The 12,756-nt window shown below is 41.5% G+C and overlaps 1 protein-coding gene across 2 annotated transcripts in view; it reads left to right on the top strand.

The window, feature by feature from the left end:
* The window catches only part of LOC105486619 (mitochondrial import inner membrane translocase subunit Tim23), a 34,467-nt gene that overhangs the window by 16,997 nt on the left and 4,714 nt on the right, over window positions 1-12,756 (top strand). The window lies entirely within an intron of this gene.

A 12,756-nucleotide genomic window follows, 5' to 3' on the forward strand; every position in this document is an offset into this window, starting at 1 on the left:
CCATGTTGTTGCATATGCCAGAATTCCCTTCCTTTTTAAAGCTAAATAATATTCATTCTGTGTATGTATGCCACGTTTTGCATGTGCGTTCTTTTATCAAGGGATATTTGGGTTGCTTCTACCTTTTGGCTCTTGTGAATAATGCTGCTACGAATGTGGATGTACAAATACCTCTTCAAGATCCTTTTCTTTTTTTGGATATATACGAGAAGTGGGATTCTTGGATCATATGGTTTGTGGTGGTTTTTTGACATTAAGAAGATAAGATTCTTTTCTGTATTTTTCATTCATTTTAGTTTAGTTTTTTAAATCTTGGACAGACTAAGCAATAGAATATTCAGAATTGGTTTTGTTTTAAACAATAGTTTGACCTGTGTGACATCAGCATATTAAACTATCACAAGACACCCAAGGTCAAAGCCCAGGAATGACTTCCCTGTAAGTCAGTTTAGAGCATCTTATTCGTATGATCATCTTACTCTACTGGGAGATCAACATGTTGCTGTCAAGGGTCATATAATTCTCTTCAGTGATAAATTTTTACTAGTTTAGAAGCATACATTCAAGTAATGCCTAATTTAGCTTTTTTATTATGTTGATACATCTTTGGCTACTTAATTTTTATTTTTACCAAAATAATCGACATACATGATTTTTTAAGTCAAGGTTTTTATCTTTTTAACATCTGAAAGATTTTAATGATGTGCGACAGTGTTCTATACGTCTCACCTTAATTCCCTTTTCCCAAAGGCAACTTTAAATTTTTTTTTTTTCTTTTGATATGGAGTCTCACTGTCACCCAGGCTGGAGTGCAGCAGCGTGATCTCAGCTCACTACAACCTCCACCTCCCAGAATCAAGCAATTCTCCCATCTCAGCCTCCTGAGTAGCTAGGACTACAGGCGTACGCCACCACATCTGGCTGATTTTTGTATTTTTAGTAGAGACAGGGTTTCACCATATTGGTCAGGCTGGTCTCAAACTCCTGACCTCAGGTGACCCACCCTCCTCCCTCCCAAGTGCTAGGATTACAGGTGTGAGCCACCATGCTTAGCTTATTTTAGTATTTTTTTAAAACAGAGTCACTCTTATCATCCAGGCTGGAGTGCAGTGGCACAATCAAGGGTCACTGTAGCCTTGACCTCCTGGGCCCAGGTGATCCTCCCATCTCAGCCTCCTGAGTAGCTGGGACTACAGGCATACACCTCCACACCTAGCTAATTTTTTTTTTCCAGAGATGGAGTCTCACTATGTTGCCCCGGCTGGTCTTGAACTCCTGGGCTCAAGCAATCATCCTGCCTCAGCCTCCCAAGGTGCTGGGATTGCAGGTGTGAGCCACCATGCCCAGGCTGCTTTAATTCATTATTTTTTATTTTCATGTTTCTAAATAATATTATTGTCTTGATTTTTCTTGACTTTTCAATCTTACATATAGTCTGTTCACTTCCAAGAGGAAAGCTGTGTTAACTCCTTTAAGAACTGTACAAAATATGCTTTTTTTGTACAAATTGTACAAAATACCACCTTTTCTTTGAGGCCTTCTCTTAAACACTGTAGTACATACAGTTTTGCACATACATTTTAATTGTAGGATAAATTGCTAAAAATAAGTTACTTGAGCAAATTATCTGCATGCTTAAAACGTGAATGACTACTACCAAATGACCCTTCCAGTACTTGCTAATCTTTGCCAGTGTTGTCATCTACCATCACTTTTTTTTTTTTTTTTTTTGAGACAGAGTTTCACTCTTGTTGCCGGGCTGGAATGCAATGGCACGATCGTCATGACCTCTGCCTCCCGAATAGCTGGAATTACAGGCATGCACCACCATGCCCAGCTAATTTTTTGTGTTTTTAGTAGAGACAGGATTTCTTTTTTTTTTTTTTTTTTTTGAGACAGAGTCTCGCTCTGTCGCCCAGGCTGGAGTGCAGTGGCCGGATCTCAGCTCACTGCAAGCTCCGCCTCCCGGGTTCGGGCCATTCTCCTGTCTCAGCCTCCTGAGTAGCTGGGACTACAGGCGCCCGCCACCTCGCCCGGCTAGTTTTTTGTATTTTTTAGTAGAGACAGGGTTTCACCGTGTTAGCCAGGATGGTCTCGATCTCCTGACCTAATGATCCGCCCGTCTCGGCCTCCCAAAGTGCTGGGATTACAGGCTTGAGCCACCGCGCCCGGCCGAGACAGGATTTCTCCATGTTGGTCAGGCTGATCTCGAACTCCCGACCTCAGGTGATCTGCCAGCCTCAGCCTCCCAAAGTGCTGGGATTACAGGCGTGAGCCATCGCGCCTGGCCTACCATCACTTTTTTTTAAGGTAGGTAGTGAACTGTTTTAATGTTTTACTTTGCTTTTTCCTGGTTGCTTATGAGAATGAGCACCTTTTTTTTTGTTTAGTGGTTGGTGGCATACCCTTTCTCTATTTTTTATCATATTGTTGGTTTGATTGATTTGTTGGAACAGTTTATATATTATGGCAGTTAGCACTTTGCCAATTATATATTTTACATGAATTTTTACTTCCTGGAAAATTGTTGATGCCGGTAACAGAAATGTAGAAAGCATCCAGAGGTTCTTTTTGGTATGCGAAGTGTAATTCTCAAGGGCTGGTATTCAATTTAGACATTGATAAATAGAACCTCTTAACAATAACCTTAATGAGAGTTGCCTAATTTGTATATCCTTTTACCTTAAATGACTTTGTTTTTAAGCTGACTTTCTTATGGAAGGAAGACATAAGATTAACAGTTCAGGGTGTTTTGGAGAGGAAGGCATCACCCGTATCCTTTGGTTTCTGAGGACTTATTTCTGAGAATATGTGACAAGGCTGCTCCAAAATTCCTAAGCTTATTGATGATGGCAAAACTACAGCTGTTTCTTTTCCAATAGAGCACTGGTTATTATTGAATAGATTCTCATATGTCACAGGGAATCTAATAACATTTCACATTTTTGGAGAAAATTTATGTAATTCATTAAAGAAGCATTAGACCTGAATTAAAATCACATGAATATCAGAGGTCTACCTTTAAATTAGCCTTTTGGGGCCGGGCACAGTGGCTCACACCTGTAATCCCAACACTTGGGAGGCCAAGGTAGGTGGATCATCTGAGGTCAGGAGTTCAAGACCATCCTGGCAAACATGGTGAAACCCTGTCTCTGCTAAAACACAAAAATTAGCTGGGCATGATAGTGGGTGCCTGTAATCCCAGCTAGTTGGGAGGCCGCGAGAAGAGAATTGCTTGAACCCAGGAGGCAGAGGTTGCAGTGAGCAGATGTCGCGCCACTGCACTCCAGCCTGGGTGATAGAACGAGTCTCCGTCTCAAAATGAAATGACATGACATCATGAAATGAATAATTGAATGCGAGTGGTACACTCCAGCCTGGCCGATACAGCAAGTCTCTGTCATGAAATGAAGTAATGAAATGAAATGATGAAACGAATAATTATATGCCAGGTTTGGTGGCGCACTCCAGCCTGGGTGACAGAGCGAATCTCCATCTTGAAATGAAATGAAGAAATAAATGAAATGAATACTGAAATGAAAAAATGAAATAACAAAATGAAGTGCTGGGTGTGGTGGCACACTCCAGCCTGGGCAATAGAGCCAGTCTCCGTCTTGAAATGAAATACGAAATGCCAGGTGAAATGAAATGAATAATGAAATGCCTAGTGTGGTGGTGCACTCCATCCTGGGTAATACAGTGAGTCTCTGTCTCGAAATGAAATGATATGACATGACATGACATGATGAGATGAAATAATGAAATGAATAATGAAATGCCAGGTGTGGTGGTGCACTCCAGCTTGGCTGATAGAGTGAGTCTTCATCTCGAAATGAAATGAAATGAAAAATGATCAAATGAAATGATGAAATGAAATAATGAAATGAATAATGAAATTCTGGGTACAGTGGCACACTCTAGCCTGGGCAATAGAGCAAGTCTCCGTCTCAAAATGAAAAACGAAATGGTGAAATGAATAATGAAATGAAATGAAAAACTGAAATAGATGAAATGAAATAATGAAATGCTGGGTGCAGTGGTGCACTCCAGCCTGGGCGATAAGAGTGAGTCTCTGTCTCGAAATGAAATGGGATGAAATGAAATAATGAATAATGAAATGCCGGGTGAAATGAAATGAAGAAATATGAAATGAAATGAATAATGAAATGCTGGGTGTGGTGCTGCGCTCCAGCCTGGGTGATAGACTCCATTTTGAAATGAAACGAAAGAAATGACATGATGAAGTAAATATGAAATGAAATATGAAATGCTGGGTGCGGTGGCTCATGCTTATAATCCTAGCACTTTGGGAGGCCAAGGCGGGCGGATCACCTGATGTCAGGAGTTCAAGATCAGCCTGGCCAACATGGTGAAACCCTGTCTCTACTAAAATACAAAAATTAGCCTGGCATGATGGCAGGTGCCTGTAATCCCAGCTACTTGGGAGGCTGAGAGGAGAATTGCTTGTACCCAGGAGGTAGAGGGTGCGGTGAGCAGAGATCACGCCACTGCATTCCAGCCTGGGCGATAGAACGAGTCTCCATCTCGAAATGACATGATGAAATGAAATAATGAAATTAATAATGAAATGTGGGTGGCACACTCCAGCCTGGGTGATAGAGCAAGTCTCTGTCATGAAATGAAATGAGAAATGAAATATGAAATGAATAATGAAATGCTGGGTGCACTCCAGCCTGGGTGATAGAGCAAGTCTACATCATGAAATTGAAAAATGAAATAGATGAAATGAAAAAATGAAATAATAAAATGAATAATGAAATGCTGGGTGTGGTGGTGCACTCCAGACTGGGCGATAGAGCAAGTCTCTGTCTTGAAATGAGATGAAATGAAGTGAGAAATGAAATGATGAAATGAAATATGAAATGCCAGGTGAAATGAAATGAAATGAATAATGAAATGCCAGGTGTGGTGGCGCATTCCAGGGATGAAGAGCGAGTCTTCATCTCGAAATGAAACTAAATGAAATGATGAAATGAGTAATGAAATGCTGGGTGAAATGAAATAAAATAATGAATAATGAAATGCCAGATGCAGTGGCACACTCCACCCTGGGAAATAGAGCGAGTCTCTGTCTCGAAATGAAATAACGTGACATGACATGGCATGATGAAATAATGAAATGCCAGGTGTGGTGGTGCACTCCCAACTTGGGCGATAGAGTGAGTCTTCATCTCTAAGTGAAATGAAATGATGAAATGAAATGAATAATGAAATGCCAGGTGCAGTGGTGCACTTCAGCTTGAGCAGTAGAGCAAGTCTGTATCTCGAAATGAATTGAAATGAAATAAATGAATAATGAAATGCCACGTATGGTGGTGCACTCCAGCCTGGGCGATTGAGCGAGCTTCCATCTCGAAATGAAATGAAATGAAGTGAAGAAATGAAATAATGAAATGAATAATGAAATGCTGGATGCAATGAAATGAAATGAAGAAATAATGAAATGAATAATGAAATGCCAGGTGTGGTGGCACACTCCAGCCTGGGTGATAGAGTGAGTCTCCATCTTGAAATGAAATGAAATGAAATGAAATATGAAATGCTGGGTGTGGTGGCTCACATCTGTAATCCTAGCACTTTGGGAGGCCGAGGCGGGTGGATCACCTGAGGTCAGGAGTTCAAGACCAACCTGGACAACATGATGAAACCCCATCTCTACTAAAATACAAAAATTGGCCGGGCATGATGGTGGGTGCCTGTACTCCCAGTTACTTGGGAGGCTGAGAGAGGAGAGTCACTTGAACCCAGGAGACGGTGGTTGCCGTGAGCCGAGATTGCGCCACTGCACTCCAGCCTGGGCAGCTGAGCAAGACTCCGTCTCGAAAAAAAAATAAAAATAAAGGAATAAAATAAATAAGCCTGTTTGATCTGACAGCTGCTAGTTTTTTCCTCATGATCTTTCTCTTAAAATAGCTCTGTACCTACTGTGTTGAGCCTTTTTTTTTTTTTTTTTTTTTTTGACAAGGTCTCAGACTAGAGTATAGTGGTGTGATCATGGCTCACTGCTACCTCTGCCTCCTGGGTTCAAGTGATGTGCCCATCTCAGCCTCCCAAGATGCTAGGACTACAGGCACACGCCACCATGCCTGGCTAATTTTTTTGTGTTTTTTTTTGTAGAGACGGGAGTTTCACCATGGTGCCCAGGCTAGTCTCAAACTCCTGAGCTCAAGCGATCCACCCCGCCTTGGCCTCCCAAGTATTGGGATTAGAGGTGTGAACCACTGTGCCCAGCCCTCTCTTTTTAAAAATGTCTGTATTTGAAGAGTACATTGGGAGTTGGAAATAGTTTAGGTCAGCAGGGATTAGCCATTCCCTGAATGTAAACTTCTTCACTCGTGCTATACTTAGAGTGCCTAAGGTCATTTCCAAATCCATGAATCTGGAAGTTGAAGTTGTATTTGTATTCCCACCACACAAAATGTATGTCTGTGCCCTGTCTTCTTGGGTCTATTTTTAACCAGAAATTAATAAGACATTGGTTTGCCTTTGTTAGAGTGATTTCAGTGTTTCGAGTTATTAAGACAGGAAGTGTGAGCCCATGTTGGAATTCTGGGTCAGCAGATTATTTACCTCTTCCACAATTGCAATGGAAATTGAAATCTATTTGTCACATGACAGAATTAATGAGTATTCTTTTTTGCTTTTTCTCTTCTGAGCCAAGAGCTTTCTTTTCATAATTTATGTTGGAGGTGTTCCAGACTATGTTATGTTACTACTGCAAGAAGGTCCTTGCCACAGAAAGTTAAGACTGGCATTTCTTTTGATAATATCAAATATTCAGCCTTTTCCTCTGTCTTAAGAATGCATATAATATGCCTTAAATTAGATGCTAACTCAGTACATTCTTACATTCAGGGCTGCCCTTAAGGAGATACGATAGTGGCTTCCCTTATGTAAGAAAATGGAGTAGAGGGGGGCTGAGCTGGAGCTTCCATGCCTATCTGTTGGGCTAGAAACACTTCCCACTCAACTCCAGCCATTTGCCACTCTGCATAGTGAGTGTACTTCATTTATTCAGAAGAAGCTGGGATCCCAGATTTTTATGTGAAATCTTCTGTTTTTAAAATATTTGATCATTTTCAACATAATTTGGCCCAACAAAACTGTTGCTGGCTTGATGCTGCCCTTGTGCTGCCAGTTGAAGTTTAACATTTGCCTAACCCTAAAGACTTTCAAAGTGAAATTATTTTTAGGTTCTTAACAAGGTTTTTCTATGCCAAGGTAAAGTTTTCAAGGGCATATGAGGTATTTACTGTCTCACTCAGAGTTCTGTTTAAGTGAGCACATGGGCATGCTTGTTGGAGAAAGTGTTGTGAGCTCTTATGGATAAAGTTTGAAATGCAACCTATTTTCAATTAAAAAAAAAAAGCCTCTTACTCTCAGATATCTCAGGAAAAGTTAGATTTTACAATCCTTTTAAGACTTAAGACTTTTAGGTCTGTGAAGTAAAAATGCTACCTGATATTTGTGGTGGATGAATTACTGAAAAACAGAATTCCTCAGTGAATCAGGTGTCTGATGAATAATAAACCAACCTAACAAAAAACTGCCTTTCAGAGGGAAGAATATAGAACGTGTAGTTAATTAAGCTATTTAAAACAGAAATGTTAGGCCTGGCACGGTGGCTCACGCCTGTAATCCCAGCACTTTGGGAGGCCAAGGTGGGCAGATCACGAGGTCGGGAGATTGAGACCATCCTGGCTAACACAGTGAAACCCCATCTCTACTGAAAATACAAAAAAATTATCCATGCGTGGTGGTGGGCACCTGTAGTCCCAACTACTAGGGAGGCTGAGACAGGAGAATGGCATGAACCCAGCAGGCGAGGCTTGCAGTGAGCTGAGATCGCACCACTGCACTCTAGCCTGGGCAACAGAGCGAGACTCCGTCTCCAAAAAAAAAAAAAAAAAAAGAAAAGAAATGTTATGAAAAATTTGGAAATATTTGTCACTAGCTGTATGACCTTTTGAAAAAGGTCCACTTAATACTGTGCTCATCTATACAATTAGGGTATGATGATTATCAATTTACAGGATTGTGATGCATTTTAAATGAAACAAGTTCCATTAAGTGCTTATTGCTGAAGGTATAATTCAGTGAATGTTCGTTCCTTTTCTTAGAGCAGAATTTGGTATTTTATTTTCACCTAAGCCATTTTGGTTCAGTTCTTAAGGTTTTTTATTTTTTTAAGTTGAATGGTGTTTAGTGTGCCCATGTTCATAACAGCATATTATTCACAAGAGCCATACAGGCTAGGTGTGGTGGCTCATGTCTGTAATCCCAGCACTTTGGGAGGTCAATGTGGGCAGATTGTTTGAGTCCAGGAGTGCAAGGGCAATATGGGGAAACCCTGTCTATACAAAATATTAGCCGGACTTGGTGGTGGGCACCTGTAGTCTCAGTTACTGGGAAGGCTGAGATGGGAGAATCACCTGAGCCCAGGAGGTCAAGGCTGCAGTGAGCCTTGACTGTGCCACTGCACTCTAGCCTGAGTGACAGAGTGAGACCCTGTGTCAAAAAAAAAAAAAAAAAGATAGCCTCTAAGTGGCCAAGGCAGGCAGATGGGCAGATTGCTTGAGCCCAGGAGTTGGAGACTATCCTGGACAACATAGCTACTGAAAACAAAAAATGAGCTAAGCATGGTGGTACATGCTACTCCTGAGGCTGAGGTGGGAAGATCACTTGAGCTTGGGGAGATGAAGGCTGCATTGAGCGATGATCACGCCATTGCACTCCAGCCTGGGTGACAGGAGCAAGACCCTGTCTCAAAGAAGAAAAATGTGGTATATACATAAAATAGAAATTATTCTGCCTTCAAAAGAAGGAAATTCTGACAGATGGTGAGACATAGATGAACACTGGGCACATTATGCTAAATAAGCCATCTACAAAAAAATACTGTGTGATTCAGCCGGGCGCGGTGGCTCAAGTCTGTAATCCCAGCACTTTGGGAGGCCGAGGCGGGTGGATCAGCAGGTCAGGAGATCGAGACTATCCTGGCTAACATGGTGAAACCCCGTCTCTACTAAAAATACAAAAAAAAAAAAAAACTAGGCGGGCGTGGTAGCGGGCGCCTGTAGTCCCAGCTACTTGGGAGGCTGAGGCGGGAGAATGGCGTGAACTCGGGGGGCGGAGCTTGCAGTGAGCCGAGATCACGCCACTGCACTCCAGCCTGGGAGACACAGTGAGACTCTGTCTCAAAAAAAAAAAAAATACTGTGTGATTCTACTAATGTGAGGTCCTTAGAATAGTCAGATTCATACAGATAAAATGTAGAATGGAAGATGGCTGGGATGGGGTGTAGTTATTGTTAAATGGGCAAAGAGTTTCAGTTTTGCAAGATGAAAAGAGTCCTCTGAAGATAGATGTTGGTGTTATGCCCAGACCGTTTATTCCCCGAAGAAGACCACCAGAGTCCAGAGTCAAAGCTAAGCAGCAAGGATCTTTATTACAGGTTCGAACCTGGAACTCTCACTCGCTCGCGAAACGAGACGGGCAGGAGAGCTCCCCCACTGAGCTCTGAGCAGTGTTACATAGTCTAAGAAAAGTGGGCATAGAGTTATTATACAAATCAGATATATGATTGGCTAGTGTTTGAACAAGGCGATTTGGCTAACTATGATTGGTTCCCGCCATTTCTGATATTTCGGTTCAACCTTTGAGGCGGGGGAGCAGGTTTATGGCAGCAAGAGTTTATCTTACTTAAACACGTCTTGTGACCTTGCCTCAGAACTTACAAAATCTCTGGTACGTGCAGAAAAACAGGTACTCACAGAACTTACGAAATCTCTGGTATGTGCAAAACAAAATCTCTGGTATGTGCAGAAAAACAGGTACTCACAGAACTTATGAAATCTCTGGTATGTGCAAAGATTAGAGAGCAGAACAATGGGTGTAGCGGGGGGGGCGGGTACACATCTATCTTTGTGTCCTTTCATTGGTACACCGAGCACCGTGGCTCACGCCTGTAGTCTCAACACTTTGGGAGGCTGAGGCGGGAGGATTACTTGAGCCCAGGAATTCAAGACCAGCTTAGGTAACATAGGGAGACCTCATCTCTACAGAAAATAAAAAATTTATCCCGGCATGAGGGTGCATACTTGTAGTCCTACCTACTTAGGAGGCCGTTGTGGGAGGATCACTTGAGCTCAGAAGGTCTAGGCTGCAGTGAGCCTTTACCACGCCACTGCACTCCAGCCTGGGCGACAGCAAGACCTTGTCTCAAAAGAAAAAATGAAAAGTAGATGATGTTAGCACAGCGGTGTGAATGTACTTAATGCCTCTGAAATGTACACTTAAAAATGGTTAAGGTGGTAAATTTTATGTTACATGTATTGTACCATAATTCTTAAAAAAGTTTTTTTAAAATTTTAAGACTGCTAAACAGTCCCCAACAGTGGTATTTAGTAGTCATGTTAGTATGTAGGTAATACTGTTCCTCTAGAGCAGGAGCCATCAACTCCTGCTGGCCAGCTGCCTGTTTATTTGCTGTGTGAAGGCTAAGAATGTGTTTTACAGTTTCACATTTTTTAGTTACATTTTAAATAGTTATATAAATACCTACATAACAATAGCCTTTGACCCTCAAAGCCTAAAATGTTTACTATGTGGCCCTTTTAAGAAAGATATATGCTAATCTGTGCTTTAAAGTCATTGTCATTTGAATGCATTAGTTCTGCCACTCACCAGTCCTGTATCCCACAAACAAGGCACTTAAATATTCTGAGCCTCATTTTCTCATGTATAAAAGAGGTGGTGCTTGCCTATCACTTTGGAAGAACTACATAAGGATCCCAAAATACGGGAGGTAAAACTGAAACACAAGTCATATTTGCTTTGCTTTATAGAGATTGACCATTGGCCTTATTTGGTTACTCTGTTCAAAGCAAGTACCTTTGCTTGTCAACCTCCTGTGCTTAGTTGTGTAGAGTTGTTTGAGTAAAGAAACCCTAAGAGACCCATAAACTTGCAAACAGATCAACCAATTGGGAAACCCTGGAATTAATGGAAACAGTTACAATTAGAACATGGCTGGTATGTGGTAAAAGGCCACCCTTGAGTAAAGATTAGCTATGTGTTAAGTACAAACACCAATGTTTAGTGTCTTCTTGTTGGAGATGATTTTTTTTCTCTTTGGCTTTTAAGAAGTAACTTCATTGATTTGAACTAAGTTTTTGATTCATTTGGCAAGAAAATAGAAAGCTTTTGGGGGAGTAAAATATTTAGTATGTTACTGGTGTCCCAAATACCTTTTTTTTTTTTTTTTTTTTTTTTTTGAGACAGAGTCTTCCTGTATTGCCTAGGCTAGAGGCTAGAGTACAGTGATGCGATCTTTGCTCACCGCAACCTCCACCCACCAGGTTCAAGCGGTTCTTTTGCTTCAGCCTCCCACATAGCTGGGATTATAGGTGCCCGCCATCATGGCCGACTTATTTTTGTATACTTAATAGAGATGGGGTTTCACCATGTTGGCCAGGCTGGTCTTGAACTCCTGACCTCAAGTGATATGCCCACCTTGGCCTTCCAAAGTGCTGTGATTACAGGCGTGAGCCACCATGCCAGGCCTTTTTAAAATTTTTTTTATTTTTATTGTTTGAGACCAGGTCTGGCTTTGTTGCCCAGGCTGAAGTACAGTGGCACGATCTTGGCTCACTGCAACCTCTACCTCCTAGGCTCAAGCAATCCTCTCACCTCAGCCTCCCAAATATCTGGGCCTGCAGATGCATGCCACCACGCCTAGCTAATTCTTTACATTTTTTGTAGAGATGGGGTTTCACCATGTTGTCCACGTTGGTCTTGAACTCCTGGGCTCAAGCAGTCCGCCCACCTTGGCTTTCCAAAGTGCTGGGATTACAAGTGTGAGCCACTGCATCCGGCCCCCAAGTGTCTTAAAGCCTTATAGATCCCATTGTCACTATGTTACCCCTAGTGCGTATGCCAAAGAGGATTCCCAGGGAAGCTTGTTATTTGATAGCTGAGAACTAATGTGAGAATCATTCCATAATGGCCAAGTAGATACCATGTTCTTAGAATGCACAAAGCAAAGAACCGGCTAGAAGCAGTGGTTTTGCAGCTCTTTCCAAAGCCCATGGACTGACTTCACAGTCTTGTGGATTATTGACTGTAGGTTCAGGGGAGTTAATCTGAAGTTGAATATGTGGTCATAGGAAATAATGTCTGCAAAAGTATTGTGTTTTCAACTACCGGCCCGTCATCATTTTTCCACTGACAAACAGCGGTAAGGGCACCTTGGCTATTGCTTGGTTTTATGTTCAGAATGGGGTTTTGAGTTACTACATTTTGGCTACCTGCTTGGAAGAATCCTTATTACACCCAAAATTAGATCTAATAACTGAGCCATAGCAATGCTGTTGCAGATACCTTTAGCATTTATTCTCCTGTGCCTCATAGTTAATAATTTCCACATTAGGAATTTGGTCTAATTATAGTTCACTTTCAGTTCTGCAGCTTTTTACTGATTTACTAGGCAGAGACATGAGGTTGATCCTATTAAACTGAACAGATTATTTTGAGTGTACACTATTTTCCAATTATTACAATTTTTCAGCCACATTGAATACAGTTAGAAGTTTAACTGCTATACCTATAGTCTAAATATGGTAAGTTCACAAAGAGATGATGTGAACGTCAAGAAGATACCTCACATTATACTTTTAGTGGGGTTTTTTTGGGCTTCCTAAAAATATTTTTGGTCCCCCTACACATGTTTGACAG

This window comes from Macaca nemestrina, chromosome 9 (genome assembly GCF_043159975.1).
Source record: "Macaca nemestrina isolate mMacNem1 chromosome 9, mMacNem.hap1, whole genome shotgun sequence".
NCBI lineage: Eukaryota > Metazoa > Chordata > Mammalia > Primates > Cercopithecidae > Macaca > Macaca nemestrina.